This window comes from Oncorhynchus kisutch, unplaced genomic scaffold, assembly GCF_002021735.2.
Source record: "Oncorhynchus kisutch isolate 150728-3 unplaced genomic scaffold, Okis_V2 scaffold1673, whole genome shotgun sequence".
Classification (NCBI taxonomy): Eukaryota; Metazoa; Chordata; class Actinopteri; order Salmoniformes; family Salmonidae; genus Oncorhynchus; species Oncorhynchus kisutch.
The window spans coordinates 27,501-36,137 of record NW_022263618.1 but is presented as its reverse complement, the minus strand read 5'-3'; positions in this window follow the sequence as shown (position 1 = coordinate 36,137).

The following is an 8,637-nucleotide window of genomic DNA, read 5'->3' as shown; positions in this document are numbered from 1 at the left end:
ATTTGAATTTTTGGGTTACCAGATGCACGTTTTCAATCACCAGGTGCACGGTTTCAATCACCAGGTGCACGGCTCTATTTCCTCCTCCAGCACTTGTCAAACAGTCCATAAAGCACCCAGGACGGCCCTGAGTGAAAGAGGGCCGTAGTAGGTGCTCCTATAGCGGGCATTAAAATCAGAATGACCGTTAATGCATTTATGACCATATTTGTGTTTTGGGTTACCAGATGCACGGTTTCAATCACCAGGTGGCACGGCTCTATTTCCTCCTCCAGCACTTGTCAAACAGTCCATAAAGCACCCAGGACGGCCCTGAGTGAAAGAGGGCCGTAGTAGGGTGCTCCTATAGCGGGCATTAAAATCAGAATGACCGTTAAATGCATTTATGACCTATATTTGTGTTTTTGGGTTACCGCTTTGTATAGCAATCAGTATCCATCGTGAAATTTCAAAGTGTCATAATGCACTCAGGTCGCCCCCGACAGAGAGAGGGCCGTATTAGTAGGGTGTTTCCATAGCGGGCATAATATCAGAATGACCCTTAAATGCATTTAGGACCATATTTGAATTTTGGGTTACCAGATGCACGTTTTCAATCACCAGGTGCACGGTTTCAATCACAGGTGCACGGCTCTATTTCCTCCTCCAGCACTTGTCAACAGTCCATAAAGCACCCAGGACGGCCCTGAGTGAAAGAGGGCCCGTAGTAGGGTGCTCCTATAGCGGGCATTAAAATCAGACATGTGTACCGATTACATGCATTTATGACCATATTTGTGTTTGTTGGGTTACCAGATGCACGGTTCATATCACCCGGTGCACGGCCTCTATTTCCTCCTCCAAGCACTTGTCAAACAGTCCCATAAAGCACCCAGGACGGCCCTGAGTGAAAGAGGGCCGTAGTCGGGTGCTCCTATAGCGGGCATTAAAATCAGGAAATACCGTTAAATGCATTTATGGACCATATTTGGTGGTTATTTGGGTTTACCGCTGGTATAGCACACATCAGTATCCATCGGAATGGACATTTCAAAGGGTCCATAATGCACTCAGGTCGCCCCCCGACAGAGAGAGGGCCGTAGTAGGGTGTTTCCATAGCGGGGGCATTAATATCCAGAATGACCCTTAAATTGCATTTAGGACCATATTTGAATTTTGGGTTACCAGATGCACGTTTCAATCACCAGGTGCACGGTTTCAATCACCAGGTGCACGGCTCTATTTCCTCCTCCAGCACTTGTCAAACAGTCCATAAGCACCCAGGACGGCCCTGAGTGAAAGAGGGCCGTAGTAGGGTGCTCCTATAGCGGGCATTAAATCAGAATGACCGTTAAATGCATTTATGACCATATTTGTGTTTTGGGTTACCAGATGCACGGTTTTCAATCACCAGGTGCACGGCTCTATTTCCTCCTCCGCACTTGTCAACAGTCCATAAAGCACCCAGGACGGCCCTGAGTGAAAGAGGGCCGTAGTAGGGTGCTCCTATAGCGGGCATTAAAATCAGAATGACCGTTAAATGCATTTATGACCATATTTGTGTTTTTGGGTTACCAGATGCACGGTTTCAATCACCAGGTGCACGGCTCTATTTCCTCCTCCAGCACTTGTCAAACAGTCCATAAAGCACCCAGGACGGCCCTGAGTGAAAGAGGGCCGTAGTAGGGTGCTCCTATAGCGGGCATTAAAATCAGAATGACCGTTAAATGCATTTATGACCATATTTGTGTTTTTGGGTTACCAGATGCACGGTTTCAATCACCAGGTGCACGGCTCTATTTCCTCCTCCAGCACTTGTCAAACAGTCCATAAAGCACCCAGGACGGCCCTGAGTGAAAGAGGGCCGTAGTAGGGTGCTCCTATAGCGGGCATTAAAATCAGAATGACCGTTAAATGCATTTATGACCATATTTGTGTTTTTGGGTTACCGCTTGTATAGCAATCAGTATCCATCGTGAAATTTCAAAGTGTCCATAATGCACTCAGGTCGCCCCCGACAGAGAGAGGGCCGTAGTAGGGTGTTTCCATAGCGGGCATTAATATCAGAATGACCCTTAAATGCATTTAGGACCATATTTGAATTTTTGGGTTACCAGATGCACGTTTTCAATCACCAGGTGCACGGTTTTCAATCACCAGGTGCACGGCTCTATTTCCTCCTCCAGCACTTGTCAAACAGTCATAAGCACCCAGGACGGCCCTGAGTGAAAGAGGGCCGTAGTAGGGTGCTCCTATAGCGGGCATTAAAATCAGAATGACCGTTAATGCATTTATGACCATATTTGTGTTTTTGGGTTACCAGATGCACGGTTTCAATCACCAGGTGCACGGCTCTATTTCCTCCTCCAGCACTTGTCAACAGTCCATAAAGCACCCAGACGGCCCTGAGTGAAAGAGGGCCGTAAGTAGGGTGCTCCTATAGCGGGCATTAAAATCAGAATGGACCGTTAAATGCATTTATGACCATATTGTGTTTTTGGGTTACCAGATGCACGGTTTCAATCACCAGGGTGCACGGCTCTATTTCCTCCTCCAGCACTTGTCAAACAGTCCATAAAGCACCCAGGACGGCCCTGAGTGAAAGAGGGCCGTAGTAGGGTGCTCCTATAGCGGGCATTAAAATCAGAATGACCGTTAAATGCATTTATGACCATATTTGTGTTTTTGGGTTACCAGATGCACGGTTTCAATCACCAGGTGCACGGCTCTATTTCCTCCTCCAGCACTTGTCAAACAGTCCATAAAGCACCCAGGACGGCCCTGAGTGAAAGAGGGCCGTAGTAGGGTGCTCCTATAGCGGGCATTAAAATCAGAATGACCGTTAAATGCATTTATGACCATATTTGTGTTTTTGGGTTACCGCTTGTATAGCAATCAGTATCCATCGTGAAATTTCAAAGTGTCCATAATGCACTCAGGTCGCCCCCGACAGAGAGAGGGCCGTAGTAGGGTGTTTCCATAGCGGGCATTAATATCAGAATGACCCTTAAATGCATTTAGGACCATATTTGAATTTTTGGGTTACCAGATGCACGTTTTCAATCACCAGGTGCACGGTTTCAATCACCAGGTGCACGGCTCTATTTCCTCCTCCAGCACTTGTCAAACAGTCCATAAAGCACCCAGGACGGCCCTGAGTGAAAGAGGGCCGTAGTAGGGTGCTCCTATAGCGGGCATTAAAATCAGAATGACCGTTAAATGCATTTATGACCATATTTGTGTTTTTGGGTTACCAGATGCACGGTTTCAATCACCAGGTGCACGGCTCTATTTCCTCCTCCAGCACTTGTCAAACAGTCCATAAAGCACCCAGGACGGCCCTGAGTGAAAGAGGGCCGTAGTAGGGTGCTCCTATAGCGGGCATTAAAATCAGAATGACCGTTAAATGCATTTATGACCATATTTGTGTTTTTGGGTTACCGCTTGTATAGCAATCAGTATCCATCGTGAAATTTCAAAGTGTCCATAATGCACTCAGGTCGCCCCCGACAGAGAGAGGGCCGTAGTAGGGTGTTTCCATAGCGGGCATTAATATCAGAATGACCCTTAAATGCATTTAGGACCATATTTGAATTTTTGGGTTACCAGATGCACGTTTTCAATCACCAGGTGCACGGTTTCAATCACCAGGTGCACGGCTCTATTTCCTCCTCCAGCACTTGTCAAACAGTCCATAAAGCACCCAGGACGGCCCTGAGTGAAAGAGGGCCGTAGTAGGGTGCTCCTATAGCGGGCATTAAAATCAGAATGACCGTTAAATGCATTTATGACCATATTTGTGTTTTTGGGTTACCAGATGCACGGTTTCAATCACCAGGTGCACGGCTCTATTTCCTCCTCCAGCACTTGTCAAACAGTCCATAAAGCACCCAGGACGGCCCTGAGTGAAAGAGGGCCGTAGTAGGGTGCTCCTATAGCGGGCATTAAAATCAGAATGACCGTTAAATGCATTTATGACCATATTTGTGTTTTTGGGTTACCGCTTGTATAGCAATCAGTATCCATCGTGAAATTTCAAAGTGTCCATAATGCACTCAGGTCGCCCCCGACAGAGAGAGGGCCGTAGTAGGGTGTTTCCATAGCGGGCATTAATATCAGAATGACCCTTAAATGCATTTAGGACCATATTTGAATTTTTGGGTTACCAGATGCACGTTTTCAATCACCAGGTGCACGGTTTCAATCACCAGGTGCACGGCTCTATTTCCTCCTCCAGCACTTGTCAAACAGTCCATAAAGCACCCAGGACGGCCCTGAGTGAAAGAGGGCCGTAGTAGGGTGCTCCTATAGCGGGCATTAAAATCAGAATGACCGTTAAATGCATTTATGACCATATTTGTGTTTTTGGGTTACCAGATGCAACGGTTTCAATCACCAGGTGCACGGCTCTATTTCCTCCTCCAGCACTTGTCAAACAGTCCATAAAGCACCCAGGACGGCCCTGAGTGAAAGAGGGCCGTAGTAGGGTGCTCCTATAGCGGGCATTAAAATCAGAATGACCGTTAATGCATTTATGACCATATTTGTGTTTTTGGGTTACCAGATGCACGGTTTCAATCACCAGGTGCACGGCTCTATTTCCTCCTCCAGCACTTGTCAAACAGTCCATAAAGCACCCAGGACGGCCCTGAGTGAAAGAGGGCCGTAGTAGGGTGCTCCTATAGCGGGCATTAAAATCAGAATGACCGTTAAATGCATTTATGACCATATTTGTGTTTTTGGGTTACCGCTTGTATAGCAATCAGTATCCATCGTGAAATTTCAAAGTGTCCATAATGCACTCAGGTCGCCCCCGACAGAGAGAGGGCCGTAGTAGGGTGTTTCCATAGCGGGCATTAATATCAGAATGACCCTTAAATGCATTTAGGACCATATTTGAATTTTTGGGTTACCAGATGCACGTTTTCAATCACCAGGTGCACGGTTTCAATCACCAGGTGCACGGCTCTATTTCCTCCTCCAGCACTTGTCAAACAGTCCATAAAGCACCCAGGACGGCCCTGAGTGAAAGAGGGCCGTAGTAGGGTGCTCCTATAGCGGGCATTAAAATCAGAATGACCGTTAAATGCATTTATGACCATATTTGTGTTTTTGGGTTACCAGATGCACGGTTTCAATCACCAGGTGCACGGCTCTAATTTCCTGCCTCCAGCACTTGTCAAACAGTCCATAAAGCACCCAGGACGGCCCTGAGTGAAAGAGGGCCGTAGTAGGGTGCTCCTATAGCGGGCATAAAATCAGAATGACCGTTAATGCCTTTAGACCATATTTGTGTTTTTGGGTTACCAGATGCACGGTTTCAATCACCAGGTGCACGGCTCTATTTCCTCCTCCAGCACTTGTCACACAGTCCATAAAGCACCCAGGACGGCCCTGAGTGAAAGAGGGCCGTAGTAGGGTGCTCCATAGCGGGCATTAAAATCAGATGACCGTTAAATGCATTTATGACCATATTTGTGTTTTTGGGTTTACCGCTTGTATAGCAATCAGTATCCATCGTGAAATTCAAAGTGTCCATAATGCACTCAGGTCGCCCCCGACAGAGAGAGGGCCGTAGTAGGGTGTTTCCATAGCGGGCATTAATATCAGAATGACCCTTAAATGCATTAGGACCATATTTGAATTTTTGGGTTACCAGATGCACGTTTTCAATCACCAGGTGCACGGTTTCAATCACCAGGTGCACGGCTCTATTTCCTCCTCCAGCACTTGTCAAACAGTCCATAAAGCACCCAGGACGGCCCTGAGTGAAAGAGGGCCGTAGTAGGGTGCTCCTATAGCGGGCATTAAAATCAGAATGACCGTTAAATGCATTTATGACCATATTTGTGTTTTTGGGTTACCAGATGCACGGTTTCAATCACCAGGTGCACGGCTCTATTTCCTCCTCCAGCACTTGTCAAACAGTCCATAAAGCACCCAGGACGGCCCTGAGTGAAAGAGGGCCGTAGTAGGGTGCTCCTATAGCGGGCATTAAAATCAGAATGACCGTTAAATGCATTTATGACCATATTTGTGTTTTTGGGTTACCAGATGCACGGTTTCAATCACCAGGTGCACGGCTCTATTTCCTCCTCCAGCACTTGTCAAACAGTCCATAAAGCACCCAGGACGGCCCTGAGTGAAAGAGGGCCGTAGTAGGGTGCTCCTATAGCGGGCATTAAAATCAGAATGACCGTTAAATGCATTTATGACCATATTTGTGTTTTTGGGTTACCGCTTGTATAGCAATCAGTATCCATCGTGAAATTTCAAAGTGTCCATAATGCACTCAGGTCGCCCCCGACAGAGAGAGGGCCGTAGTAGGGTGTTTCCATAGCGGGCATTAATATCAGAATGACCCTTAAATGCATTTAGGACCATATTTGAATTTTTGGGTTACCAGATGCACGTTTTCAATCACCAGGTGCACGGTTTCAATCACCAGGTGCACGGCTCTATTTCCTCCTCCAGCACTTGTCAAACAGTCCATAAAGCACCCAGGACGGCCCTGAGTGAAAGAGGGCCGTAGTAGGGTGCTCCTATAGCGGGCATTAAAATCAGAATGACCGTTAAATGCATTTATGACCATATTTGTGTTTTTGGGTTACCAGATGCACGGTTTCAATCACCAGGTGCACGGCTCTATTTCCTCCTCCAGCACTTGTCAAACAGTCCATAAAGCACCCAGGACGGCCCTGAGTGAAAGAGGGCCGTAGTAGGGTGCTCCTATAGCGGGCATTAAAATCAGAATGACCGTTAAAATGCATTATGACCATATTTGTGTTTTTGGGTTACCAGATGCACGGTTTCAATCACCAGGTGCACGGCTCTATTTCCTCCTCCAGCACTTGTCAAACAGTCCATAAAGCACCCAGGACGGCCCTGAGTGAAAGAGGGCCCGTAGTAGGGTGCTCCTATAGCGGGCATTAAAATCAGAATGACCGTTAAATGCATTTATGACCATATTTGTGTTTTTGGTTCCGCTTGTATAGCAATCAGTATGCCATCGTGAAATTTCAAAGTGTCCATAATGCACTCAGGTCGCCCCCGACAGAGAGAGGGCCGTAGTAGGGTGTTTCCATAGCGGGCATTAATATCAGAATGACCCTAAATGCATTTAGGACCATATTTGAATTTTTGGGTTACCAGATGCACGTTTTCAATCACCAGGTGCACGGTTTCAATCACCAGGTGCACGGCTCTATTTCCTCCTCCAGCACTTGTCAAACAGTCCATAAAGCACCCAGGACGGCCCTGAGTGAAAGAGGGCCGTAGTAGGGTGCTCCTATAGCGGGCATTAAAATCAGAATGACCGTTAAATGCATTTATGACCATATTTGTGTTTTTGGGTTACCAGATGCACGGTTTCAATCACCAGGTGCACGGCTCTATTTCCTCCTCCAGCACTTGTCAAACAGTCCATAAAGCACCCAGGACGGCCCTGAGTGAAAGAGGGCCGTAGTAGGGTGCTCCTATAGCGGGCATTAAATCAGAATGACCGTTAAATGCATTTATGACCATATTTGTGTTTTTGGGTTACCAGATGCACGGTTTCAATCACCAGGTGCACGGCTCTATTTCCTCCTCCAGCACTTGTCAAACAGTCCATAAAGCACCCAGGACGGCCCTGAGTGAAAGAGGGCCGTAGTAGGGTGCTCCTATAGCGGGCATTAAAATCAGAATGACCGTTAAATGCATTTATGACCATATTTGTGTTTTTGGGTTACCGCTTGTATAGCAATCAGTATCCATCGTGAAATTTTAAACAGTAAATAAAGCACTCAGGACGGGCCCCCATTGATAGAGGGCCGTAGTAGGGTGCTCCCATAGCGGGCATGGATGTCTGGAACACCTGCAAGTGTATTTAGAACCATATTTGAATTTTTGGGTTACCAGATGCACGTTTTCAATCACCAGGTGCACGGCTTTGAAAAGTGTGGACTCTGCCATTTTCCCGACCAATTTCTGTAATTTTCAAAAAATGATTAAAAATACTTCCCGAAGGGCTAGAGGTCCCAAATTTCGTCTCATACCCTCTCTCGTGATGGGCAACAATTGCAGCATATCAAAAACATTTCGCATCCATAGGCACCTATGTTTCCTGTAACATTCACTTTTTTCCCAAAACTTAAAACACGATTTTCTATTAAAATGTTTTATACAAAAACGGTTTTAATTAAATGTAAATGCTCGTCTATATGTGCCCTTTCGTTTTAAAAAACCCCCATCCAGATTGGATGTGTACTTTCTGATTTATTCACGTTTTGTGTTTAACCGAATTTTACCCCCCAATTTCGGGGCGGACATACACCCTGTGCGGTTCCGGGATTATATCGATAAATTGGCCTGATCGTCAATGACACACTCGGGGTGGGTCGACCAGACAGGTACCGGCGCGAAATCAGAAACCTGGTTTTTGACAACAAGACTTCCATGTCCTAGAGAGACGGGGGTGGTGCCAAACTGATCAGGCCGAATAGAAAATAAGTACTGGGTACTTTTGAGGGATGTGAGCCCCTCGGAACCATGGTAATTCGGACATTTGCCGCCGGCGTCCGATTTAGTGGTTGGAACAGACCCTTCGGCGTCCGATTTATCCTAACTTTTGAGCCACGTTTCCCAGCTTGGTGATGGGAGGATATTGAGCTCTGCCCC